The 12642-nt window shown below is 36.9% G+C and overlaps 1 long non-coding RNA gene across 1 annotated transcript; it reads right to left on the bottom strand.

Moving 5' to 3' along the window:
* Positions 1 to 1518: 1518 nt before the first annotated feature.
* Positions 1519 to 3412, bottom strand: LOC131989972 (uncharacterized). Its single transcript, XR_009396013.1, has 3 exons — positions 3391 to 3412; positions 2758 to 2993; positions 1519 to 2315 (listed from the first exon to the last, which is right to left on the bottom strand). It is a non-coding gene; the product is annotated as an uncharacterized LOC131989972 (long non-coding RNA).
* Between the last annotated feature and the right edge of the window lie 9230 nt (positions 3413 to 12642).

Raw genomic sequence — 12642 nt, 5'->3', positions numbered from 1 at the left:
CCCCCGGGTCCGTAGGTTTTTTTTTTACACATTCTGGCAGTATGTAATATCCTCCAATATTCTCTAGGGTGGAAATTTGGAATTTGCAGGTATTTCAATGAGTGTCCTATTAAGGGTTAAACATGTACCGTAATACACAACACCTCTTCTGTTTGTTTTTCTGCTCTGCACATTTTATTCTTACAAGTAATAGCAAATATTGGATTATAATGTGTCCTTTTGCAGAAACTTTTCCATCAGCATTGTGACATTCAAGGTTCTATACATGCAATTATTGCATGTTATCCCTTATGACTCACAGCCACCCCCTCCTTTCTCTGCCTTATATGCCATATTTAATAAAGAAGACATGCCATTAGACTGCAGACCTTATCTTGTGCTGCCAACTAATTTACATGGACTGCAATTGATTGCAATATTAAACATGACATTGCCATGACCCCAGCGTTTTCTTATTATCTTAACTCATTTTAGATTCATTGTATGCATCATTGAATCAAGCACTGTGGTGTATTTCAACTTCCTTCACATTCCCTCAAGACCCTCAACTGTGCCCCTGTAGTGGTGTTTGCTTCAAGATGTTTAAACCAGGCAGAGGAATGAATGGCTCTAATGAGTGTTTTTGATACATTTGCACCATGAGTTAACGTGTCAAGAAGACGAGATGCATGCTTGAATACATAAGGACTTAAAGGTTAAGGCTGCCGTCATTACCTCGGCTGAAGAAATTGTGTTTTGGTTTAATTGTCAGCAGGATTGTGAAAATCAGCTGGCAAGTTGCTACATAAGAAAACTACACTGTAAAAAAAACAACAATATAATAATAGTAAGAAAACAGTAAACAGTCTGGCAGCAAAAGTTACCATCAATAACAGTAAAAGACCATAAGTCATTTTATTATTATTTTACAGATAATTTCTTTAAAAATACAGATAATATACATTAAATATCATATCATTTATCTTTTTCTTTTTTTTTTAACATAGAATTCATTGTGATTCAACATTTAAGACCTGTTAAAAATCCATAATGTCCCATCATACATATTTACAGATTTCAACTTTTTATTTTATGGTTACTGTTTGTAAGAAATGTAAATCACTTTTTTTTTTTTGCATTTAATGTAGAGAAAACAGGAAAAACCCTGCAAATGAATACAGTGAATTTCTAAATTACTGTATTAATTTAGTAAATTATATATATATTTATACTTATATATCTATACTAAATATATATATATATATATATATATATATACATATTATAATAATTTTCCTTTTTTTGCATTTAATGTAGAAAAAACAGGAAAACCCCTGCAAATGAATCCAGTGAATTTCTAAATTACTGTATTAATTTAGGAAATTATACTTATATATTTATTCTAAATGTATAATGTATAAATTTATATATATATATATATATATATATATATATATATATATATATATATAAAATATATATATTATATAATTTACTAGATATATATATATAGTATAATAATAAAAATAATAATTTTAAAATGCTGACCTTTCTGCTCTATACATTTTCTATTTAAGCTACTGAAGTACTTGCCTTAATCTATATCTATATTTTTGTACTTTGTTTGTTTCTTCTTATGCACCAATACACAAAACATACTCGGCTATAATAATTTAAAAAAAAATTATGATTCTGAAAACAAGGACATGAACTACTATAAACAGCTTCATCAAAATGAGGACTCTCAGTCAGGAATAATGGATGAGGAATTTTTTTTTAAGGTTTTTTTTTTTTTTTTCAGAATGTGAGACAAAACTTAACAGTAAGCGTCTTGTTCCTGTTCGATAAGTTTACTTCCTTTCCTTGTTTACCTCACCGTGGAGTTAAGCCAGGTGTGCCACATTACTTCACTTTTGCAATAACAATGTTTACAAAAACTCTCATCAAGACTCCTTAATTGAGAAATCCATCGGCGTGCCAGACTGCCATGTTGCTGTGTGGATCTCAGCTGGTGTATCATTCGTCTCCGAGTTAGTTTTTTGCTATTCAGTTGAGTAATTGGTCCCACTTGTGCATGCTCATAAACAATACATGTGAAGTTGTTGTTTCAGCTGAGCACTCCCAGCATCCTTTTTATTTCATTCGAACGTATCTAAAAACATCACTGAAATCCGCCAGCTAGAAGTATTGATCGCCCAATCTTGTGTGGGAAAAGTCCACTCATTCGCTATCCGTATGCAGATAAAAGAACAGATCCATGCTGAGCTCCTTTTAACTTCAAAGGAGTTCATCATTAGATAGCAGAGCGGGTTGGAGGACGGTGTAACCTCACCTGACTAAAAAAAGAAAAAAAGTGCTTTAATTCATATTTCATCACTTTCCATAGGCTTGCAGCTGGGTCGGTGTAACTTAATGAGACATCAGGATGGTGGGTGAGAATTAAAATGTAATAATCCTGTCATATCTACTGGCCATTAAGGCTTTGATCACTTTGTTGAGAGACTGCAAGTGAAGGGGCAGAGATCCATGCTCTTTCTTTCTTGCACACATATTGGATATCACGCTGTAAGAATTCATATCTATTGTGTGAACGCATGGGGTCTACTTTCATTGCCTTTGATCATAAAGAATATAGACCCCATGAAGTGAAATATATAGTATCATCTCTGAATTTTAAGATTGACGTCATTTATGACCTCAGCACTGCATTGCGCTTTGATTCAGGCATATGGCGTTCTCACTGAAATCCTCATAATATTGTTATTCATTCATTTTTACCTGTTTTTCAGCAGTGGGTTGCATCATCAAAGCTCTTTCTTGCAGATGTCTACAGTGCAATCCAATCAGATATTTCCAAAGACCCTGCTGCTCCTTTCTTCCCTTCATCTTCAGTGGATGTATACCACATTAGCCATAAGGACAGACCACACTTAAGTCCCGCCCACTGTAGGGGAAAACAATCAATCTCCCCCTCTATTGATTTTGTATTGTTTGATGGAGCGTCCTTGTTAATTCTGTTAACAAACAACAGAAACACTTTTAAAACTGCTGTGTGGTGAAACGCATTACCAACATATAAAGAACCAGAACTAAGTTCTTAAAAGCTGACAAACAAGAAAACTGAACTTTTACATAGCTAACATTAGCTTGTTAACATGTAATTAACCTTAGCTTGCTAACACATAGCTAACATTAGCTTGCTAATACAAACATAACCTTAGCCTGCTTACACATAGCTAACATTAGCTTGCTAACACTTAATTAACCAAAGCTTGCTAACACATAGCTAACATTAGCTTGCTAATACATACCTAACCTTAGCCTGCTAACACATAGTTAACATTAGCTTGCTAATACATGCCTAACCATAGCCTGCTAACACATAGCTAACATTAGCTTGCTAACAGCTACTTAGTCCTTTCCGGTAGACATATGCTGTGTTCCAATACCCATTCTTCCATGAGTACACTTAAATGCAGTACACTATCCGCACTCACAAAGTACACAGATTTCAGCAGGTGAGTGTTGTTCCAAATCTAATACTTCGTGATGCACTTACCGGAAATGACGCTCGCGACGGCCGCCGCGGCTCGTCACCCGCAAAAAACTTCCGGCTTTAAACGGCGAAAAAATTATCCTTTGTGTTGTTTAATCTTTACTTCTACAATCCGGCAATATGGCTCCATTAACGCAGCAAATGTGGAAAATGCGCCGGCGTCGTCGGCTGCCATTACAAACATTTTTTTCGAGCTGAGCGGCTCTGCCTGGCTCCGCCTCTTCCGCTACGTAGACAAGATCGCGGCGGTTGAGTGCGTATAGTGTACATCGTTCCACACTCAGTGTTTTGACCGTTATGAGTGCAACATCCGGGTCCTTTAGGTACACTTATTTTCACCGCGATCGGAATCGGAACACCCTGTGTACTCAAGCTAAGTATAGTGAGTACGGGAAGTATGGGTATTGGAACACAGCAACCGAGTGGTAAAGTAATCATATGACATGCCTAAATCTAACAGTTTAAACAATAAAATGACATTTTGTTAGTGTTATGACGTGTCACTCTGTCTCTATGAATGTTGGCCATATGCAGAAGTTCCTTAACTCAGCTTTCTTTTAAATGGCCAGCAGGGGGCGACTCCACTGGTTGCAAATAGAAGTCTGATAGTATAGAAGTCTATGAGAAAATGAAGCTACTTCTTACTTGATTTATTACCTCAGGAAACATTTCTTCATGAGTTTATGATCTCAATCGTTAGTTTCAAGTCTTATTCAATACATTATGATGTTCATTTTGGACATCACGGTCCCATTTAGAGTAAAATACACAATAAAGCAGTGTATGCTACCTTGTGATAGAAAAAGTTTCTTACGCAGTGTTGTCCGTGTTTTCATCTTACAGCTTCGACCCCTTCACAGTGTGTTTCAAAGTCATGAAAGTAAATTGTAATATTTAGGTTTCGTTCAAACGTCTTGTTTGGTTGTATTAAAAGACATTCAGTCTGACTCGCTTTTTCATTTTTGAGCCTAAGCTAGTTGGCTACCTGTATCTCTAAAACTTCCTCTAATGAGTAGTAGTGGATATCACAGATGCTCATGTTTTTCAAAATAAAGATCCAAGGCCAATTAAATAATTATCTCGCTCTGCATATGACTCATGAAAGGCTATGTATAAATTTTACAGTGATCTTGGCTACACCTTCAATATTTAAAGTCAGTCGACAAACGAGGACCAGCACATTAACATATATGCTACATGGAGAAGCACTCTCGACTGCACTCTCCAATTATAGCGACACCTACTAGGACTTGACTTGACTGATTCTGCACAGACATCAAGTTTACACGGTTCGTACACTTTATCAGTAATCAAATTCAAGCACTTTTCCAGGTCCATTTTCAAGCTTTTCCAGTACCTTTCAATGGTTGTAAATGTCATGTTTTAGATGAGTACTTCGATACTAAAAGGGGTAATTTAACTTCACCATACCACCAGCAATGGTATTACACTTTCAACAACTAAAAGTAGTTTGCTAATCTCGTAAAACATACTGGTATGGGAATCTAGGGGCTAGGAGCAAAAGTAAGCTCACAAAAATCATCAAGCGGCAGCTGGTGGAACTAAACACAACCCAAACTAGGAGGAAAGAAACACAAATAGGCTACTTCAGGAGCCCTCACATCCACTAGGAATTAGAAAAACTCCCTTCAGTAAGAAGATACAGGGTAGAGCAACTAGAAACATCTCAAAAACAGGAAGACGCAGGCAAGATGCAGGCGGAGCGCTCTTCATTTCAGATAGGCTATAGCAGGGGTCTCAAACTTGCCGCCCTCGTGACAATATTTTGTGCCCCCCACCGAATATATGAAAGTTTAATGTGAGTTTTATATGAATGGCACTTTACCGTGTTGTGTGTGGAAGGTCCCTTTAATTACTTTTTTGGGGGGAATTTTGTGTCTGTTTTGGTAATTCTGTCCTTTGTTTTGTCATTTTGTTTCTGTTTTAAGTAATTTCGTTTTTTTCTGTCATTTTTGGTCATTTTGTGTCATTTTTGGGTCATTTTGTGTCTTTTTGAAATAATTTTTTGTGTTTTTTGGTAATTCTGTGTATTTTTTGGTCATTTCGTGTCTTTTTTTGTCATTTTGTGAGAGTTTTTTGGTAATTTTGTGTCTTTTGGTAATTCTGTGTCTTTTTTGGTCTTTAATTGGTCATTTAAAAAAAAAGTAATTTAGTTTTTTTTCTGTCATTTTGGGTCATTTTGTCTCCTTTTTTAATGGTTTTGTGTCTTTTTGGTAATTCTGTGTATTTTTTTGTCATTTTGTGGCTTTTTAAAGTAATTTAGTGTTTTTTTTAGTCATTTTGTGTCTTTTTTTGGTCATTTTGATACTTCCTCCAGCGGCCCCCAGGTAATTTGAGTTTGAGACCCCTATAGGCTATTCAGTTTTTTTATTTTCTCCCATTGAAAATGCGGTTATCTATAATCAGATTGCAAGAGAAATACAGTAAGAATTTCAAGCATTTAATCCAAAATCCACGCACTTTTCAAACCTTGAAATTCAACATTAAAATTCAAGCATTTTCAAGTAATTTCAGGCACCTGTACGAACCCTGAGTTTAGAGATAAGTCATTTTGGCATCATGATTTAATTGAGAGTTGTCTTTGTCACCGCTGTGTTGAGGATCTGGTAGGACTGCTGGAGTAGAGTTTTACTTTGATGCATTATTTTTGTTACGATTGACTTTGGGCTTCACTTTACCTCGCTCAAACCAAGTGTTTTCATGCCTCTGCTGCACTGCTGTGGTGTTGTTTACCTGTGTGCTTTAGGGGATCTTCCCACCCACTAGAGTGTGATTTTTGTCAAAGCAACTGCAGCTGCCGAGCTGAACTGCCTTGTCCTCTGAAGCAACCAAAAGCACACACACAGCAGCAGCAGCAGCAGAGTTTTTATTTGAATGGAGACTCTGTCGAGAGAGATTACTCGCAACGAAACTAGGGCAGTTGCTTTCGGTCAAGGATTGCGTCTGGCAGTCTGACCCGGGTTTCATTCTGAAGCTTCTTGTGTGACACGCACAAACACACACACAGTCTCCCTCACATCCTCTGCTCTCCACTATTTTCCGCCCACTCACTGCCTGTGGATTAGTGGTTGTTACTTCATTGCATATACAAGAGAAAGAGAGAGAAGGATCCAGAGATTTACAGTGATTGAGGAGACAGAAACCGGGAGAGGGAAACTGAGAAACATTCTAGGTTTTTCCAATGTCAAACAGGTTATTATTTAATCCACTCAACATGTAGATAAGGTAGCAAACGCACACACAATACAAGGGAACATAAAATGAGATGAAACAGCATATTCCTGGAAATCACTTTCTCTCTTGAGCTCAGCGTTGGATTAGATCGGACAAAACACACATCATCCCCCAGTTTTTTTTTAAACTGTGATCCAATCCCGATACATGGCGAACACCAATTACATTTGGTCTCCTAAACTATGTCCTTGAGAGAAATCTATGTATAGAAATGTCATTTCATTTCCCTGTGGTGTATGTTACTAAGGAGATTGCTTGAGAGATCCCGCTATGTGCCTTGCCTCTTGGATAATTGAAGTTCCCATCCCAGGGGGGTTCCTCAGGGATCACTGGATTCAGTCAAACTAACCCCAATGGTTGGCTAATCTTTTTTGACCAATCTCATTGCTTTCTCTTTTCCGTCTTTATTTTTGGAAATCTGCTTTTAACTGCATGTTTCTAAAGTCTTTAAATCCACCTTAATGCATATATTCAATTTGATAATTAAAAATCAATGGGGCATCCAGATGGCTCATTTATGGAGGGCAAATCACTAAGGCTGAGTCCTTTTCACAGCGGACCCGGGTTTAAATCAGCCTGTTGTCCCGTCAAAAACGTCAATATAAGTTGTTTTTACAGGCAGCGAAAAACAAGCGATATTGACGTACTTCACCGACCGCTGCAATGCGACCACCGCCATCTTGCTGACATAACGATTGACTGGGAGGCAAATTCGATTGGAGGTTTGGTTGGTGGATGGGTCGAACAAACAGTGGACCTTCACCAAGGAGAGAGAGGCTTGTGTCCCGTGTGAAATCAAAAGTAAACCATTTGTAACTTATATTATTAAGTAAGTTACGGAAATCACGTTTTTGAATGTATCTTACGTTTTTTTATGTGACTTGCGTTAGACACGTGACCCTTGTATCTAGTTCGCTTCTGGCATTTACATATGTTTAACCCATTTAAGCCGGGAAAGCATTACCGCAATCCTACCATTAAAACCGGGGGCGCTGTTGTGTTATTCTACCATTAAAGCCAGGAAAGCGGATACGTCATTTTGTAGTATTTGTAGTTTTTTCCACCTATTTTCGGTCTCTTGGCCAATGAAATGCATCAGAATACATGCGGGAGTGTTGCAATGCAACATGGGACTTTTCCAGAACTGAAATCAAGACGACTATAGAGGAGGGAGCTCAGATATAACAGGTATAAGCTCTCAAATACTTTTTGAATTTAATTTCTAACTGCTACAGAGGCTGAAAAATCTATTATTTAGTAGGAAGCATTGACACTTCTGTTGAATTTCCAGAAAAACTTCAGGTTTTAGGGGGTTATTTTAAAATCGCCCAGAGTTTTACAGGCGTTTTAGGCCTAAATGGGTTAAGGTATATTAAGTATATGTTTAAGCTGTCTTTTATAATGCCTTACCAGGAAGTTTTTTACCCTAAACTTCAGTGGTTTTACAACACTCCACTGAAACTGAAGCCTTTTTTACAACCGTGGACCGTACGTGTTTGTTATTTTGAGAATACATAGTTATACCGCGAGCTGCGATATGTACCGTAATTTGTGGTACTGACACACGACCTCCTGTGCCGTTTATGTTGGAGAACTTGTTAGTTTGAATCCAGCCAAAAGTCCCTTTTGCTGCATGTCTTCCCCTCTCCCTTCCAATCCCTCTGTCACTATCAAGTAAAGCATGAAAATGCCCTCCAAAAAAGGAAAAAGTAGAAATGCTGTTATTTTGAAAAGGTCTTCAGAAATTGCTTTCTTACGCTCGGCTGAGGTGAAAAACTTGGTGTATCTGTAAAAGAGTGGGGCAAGTGGAATGAAACAAACAACAATTTTATATTTCTGTCAAAATTTATACATTGTTTTTTTTACCCTTTAAGGTTCAACTGTTGCATTTTTTTACACTGTAAAAAAAATGTAAAACTTTTGGCAGCAAAAATTGTTTTCACAGATAATTTAGAAATTCACTCAGAAATTATTTGTGAAAGAAAAGCTCAACAAAAAATAATATAAAAGTAGTCTAGACATTGGTAATGTGGTAAATGACTATTAAAGCTGGAAACAGCTGATTTTTTGGGGTAAAATATCTATGATATATTGTGCAAGACCTATACAATAGTATCTTCAATATTTAAATTATTTGATTATTCATTTTATGTGTAAATGTTTATTTTTGAACAGGAAGTCAAGTCAATACCACAAAAAGTAGGTGAAATATAGGCAATACATGTTGGTTCTTAAAAGTAAAACATTTTCATTTATAAATGTCAATTAACTTTTAATTTCTTCCATGACTTGTTTAACTGCCTTAAAACCTTACGTTATATGCCAGAAAAGACTATTTTTACTTCAATGCGTTAATGTTTTATTTCACAATTTCCTTTTTAAGTTCTATCTATCTAATCTGTTACACCTTTGTGCCCTAATAAGTATGTACTGTATATACCCTTTAAACCTTCACAACTTTTGTATTGCTCTAATTTAAAAAGACATCTCAGGCAACAAAAATACTTAATAATAAAATAATAATTAAATTGTTCATTGTCCAAATTGGGAGTGTAGGTACACAAAGTCAATCAAAACTACTTTGACACCACTATCCCTTTAAATAAAAGTGCCAATACCACAGTGTAAAAAAACAAAAACTAGTCAAGTAAAAGGACATACATGTTCTCATTAAAATATTATTAAAAACAGTATGTTTGTGTATTATCAAATAAAATACTGGAACTATCTAATTAGAGTAAGACGATGGATCGATGTGTAAACAGTATTTTACTAGGATTACTTTTAACTTCTTTCTTACTTCTAACGATATTCATTATATCATCCCTCTTAAGCGTCTCAAAATATATTCAATATAGAGAAAAATGATAATAATAATCTTTGCTTTTTTTTGTAGAGTATTGGATCTTATGAACAGATGTCAAATTAATGTATTGGGGGGATAAGTACTATATTTCCCTCTTATCTGAAGTTTAGTGGAATCAAAGTACAAAGTAGCATAACATTAAAATACTCAAGTAAAGTACCTCAAAGTTTTAGTTCAATACAGTGCTTGAGTTAAAGTGGAAGTGAAGCGTGCATTAATTGGCACTTGTATCAATCAAATATACACGAAAAAGCATCCTGCTAATTTAAAAATAAAATAAAAGTAGATAAAACCTGAGAAATTACCAATTTAATATCGTAATTTAACCTAGCTAGCTCGACAGCGCGCCGCCATTTTGGAGTGACGTCAATGCCTACGTCACGGGGTTAGTTGGTTCTCTCGGCGCGGTTCAATCCATAGGTATTACCAGCTACACTACACTGCACCTACGTCCGTAATTCATTTAAGAAGAGAACCACAATGGATGGAGATGAAGTAGAAAGGCTGAGTGAACATCTCAAACTAATTGCTGAGGCTTTCGAGCCAATACAGCTGACTGGAGCGGTGGTCCGGAGAGAGGAGGAGGATGTGGAGCCGGAGCTCGTCTGGGGGGCGGAGCGGGTCGGCAGCACCTGGTGTCGGTGTGTCCTGAGTCTGTCTGCTGTCAGGAGGCTGACGTGGACCATACCATGCGTGGTGAAGCATGTGTAACAAATGTTCGCACATTCGGAGTACTGTGCCGGGAGGAGGACGTGTCGGAGGCGGCCGTGCTGTCCCTGAAGGATGTCCGAGCCGAGACACCGGAGCGTCCTGTCAACAGCAGGTAACTAGGTCAAGCTAATTAACGTCAGTAATCGCCGGTGGTTTGACGTGAAATATAATAAATAAACGCTATAGTGAGGCAGGAATGTTATGGAGAAGATGCGAACAATGTTTCCATTTCCAGTAGTTATCAGACGAAAACGTTTTAGTTTATGTCGCTCCATGCTAACGGTAATAGCTAATTACTAGCTAACATTAGCGTTAGCTAACAATGACATCAAATGGCCAGCTAGGTTGCAATAACAATTTTCTTGTGGACGAAAGAGTGTGATGCAAAACATGTGTGAGAAGTCTGGGTGACAATATGATGACACATGATGCATTGTTTGGCTTGTTAGTTTATCTTGTATCGGCCAGCACGTTATGAGGAGGGGAGGGGGCAGGAACATCTGTGGTAACAGCACCAGCTAACGTTAGGTACAGAGCACCATATACAGGGACTGTCCCCCTATAAATTAACCTTATGTTAGCTTGTTGCACAACTACAAACAACTATTTCATGAATGTAATCGTTTGAGACAGCATAACTAGCAGTTCTGGAGTTGATATGTATGAATACATGTGGTAAAACTAATCTAACCAATACATATTTATATCAGTCTCTTTAGGTTGACTGCGTACAGACAGTTAACCCTTTGGGCCAGGGGGCATTTGGGGAAGAAGAACAGGATCCTGATTCCAGCCTGTATCATCCACTCCATCAGAGCTATTTCCCCCCCTGGTATATCATGGATTTGAGTATGCTTATGAGGATTTATGAATGTTGCATGAAAGTGATTGCCATTAAATGGGATTTACTCTAATATTTTTCTGCACTTTGTTGTGATTTTATTTATTACAATAACCATGCATAAGTCTGTCCAATGTTTCCACCATGTTGTTACAGTAGTGGGTAATTGTTGTTTTAGTTCAACCAGTGCTGGTTGAATCACTAAAATTACCTTTATTTGGTGTGTTGTCATCATATGATAAATGTGTGCTTCTGAGGGATATTGAACATAATGATATTAATGTCACATTCTCTAGAAGCCAGGGTATTATTCTTCTGTGACTATCAAAAGTATCAATATGCAGTTACTTCTAACATCTATGGACAATCATGCACCTTACTATATTAGCAATAACCACTTGACTTCACTTATGTACAGTGTATAACATATTACCATCATTGTGCACTGTATACAGCACATAGTGTAGCATAGTTTTGGTTATATCCCTATATATATATATATATATATATATATATATATATATATAAACATTTCCCATTTGCATCAAGTACTGTGTAATGTTTTATTAATGGTTTGTATTCTGCTCTTCACTTTGTTTTTTTACTAGGTGATTTAAAAGTTGCTAATAATAGTTATAGAAACTGATTATGATTGAATCTCAAATACAATAGTTGGACTAGGCTCAAATACTGAAAACTCGCCATGTTTAATATAATATACTTGATATACTGGCGCTACTATTGGTTGATGTTGTTGAGCTGTCAGAGTCAGAGCCAGTGTGCCAAAGTGTTTTTTTTTTTTTTTAGCGTGCGACTGTCAATACTTCTGTTGAGTAAAATATTTTTCCGAAAGTAAATGTGCATTATGTTGGTTCGTGTTGGTGAAGCTTTTTTTTATTTTTTAAATCTGCCACTACACATGGAGACGCATTTGAAGCAGTTAGGCCAAGTAAAGGAATAGCGCCTGTAAACTGCACGCATCACAAGAATATAGCCTGCAAGATGTGGTGAGGGAGGTCGCGGAATGTAGGATAACCTGACTGACTGACGTGGAGAACGAGGAGTCACGGTAAGAAATAATAATATAAGTAAAAATAATTTCTTTAGAGGTTTGCATCAGCTGTGATGAGCTCCTCTGGCTAAGGAATTAAATGATGTTGATGTGGAATTATTTGGGTTTTAAGACAGGTGTTTGTATTTATTATTGTGGTTACTTCTTAATTTTTGACAGTCATTTCAGACCAATGCTGAGCTGCAGATATGTTCATGTTTAGGCTCAGAGTGGTGAGGGTATTTATGAGGGCTGCTGTCTGAGGTGAAAGGTGTGTTTAATAAGAGGCTCACAGAGGGACAGAGTCGGACAGCTACGTTTCAATTATTGTGTTTGTGTATACGGTTAGTTTTGGAGTATGGACATAGTTGATGACTTAATAC

The sequence above is a fragment of the Centropristis striata genome, chromosome 17 (assembly GCF_030273125.1).
Source record: "Centropristis striata isolate RG_2023a ecotype Rhode Island chromosome 17, C.striata_1.0, whole genome shotgun sequence".
Lineage (NCBI taxonomy): Eukaryota > Metazoa > Chordata > Actinopteri > Perciformes > Serranidae > Centropristis > Centropristis striata.
The sequence above is the reverse complement of the archived record's forward strand: the minus strand, read 5'-3'. Positions and strand labels throughout refer to the sequence as shown.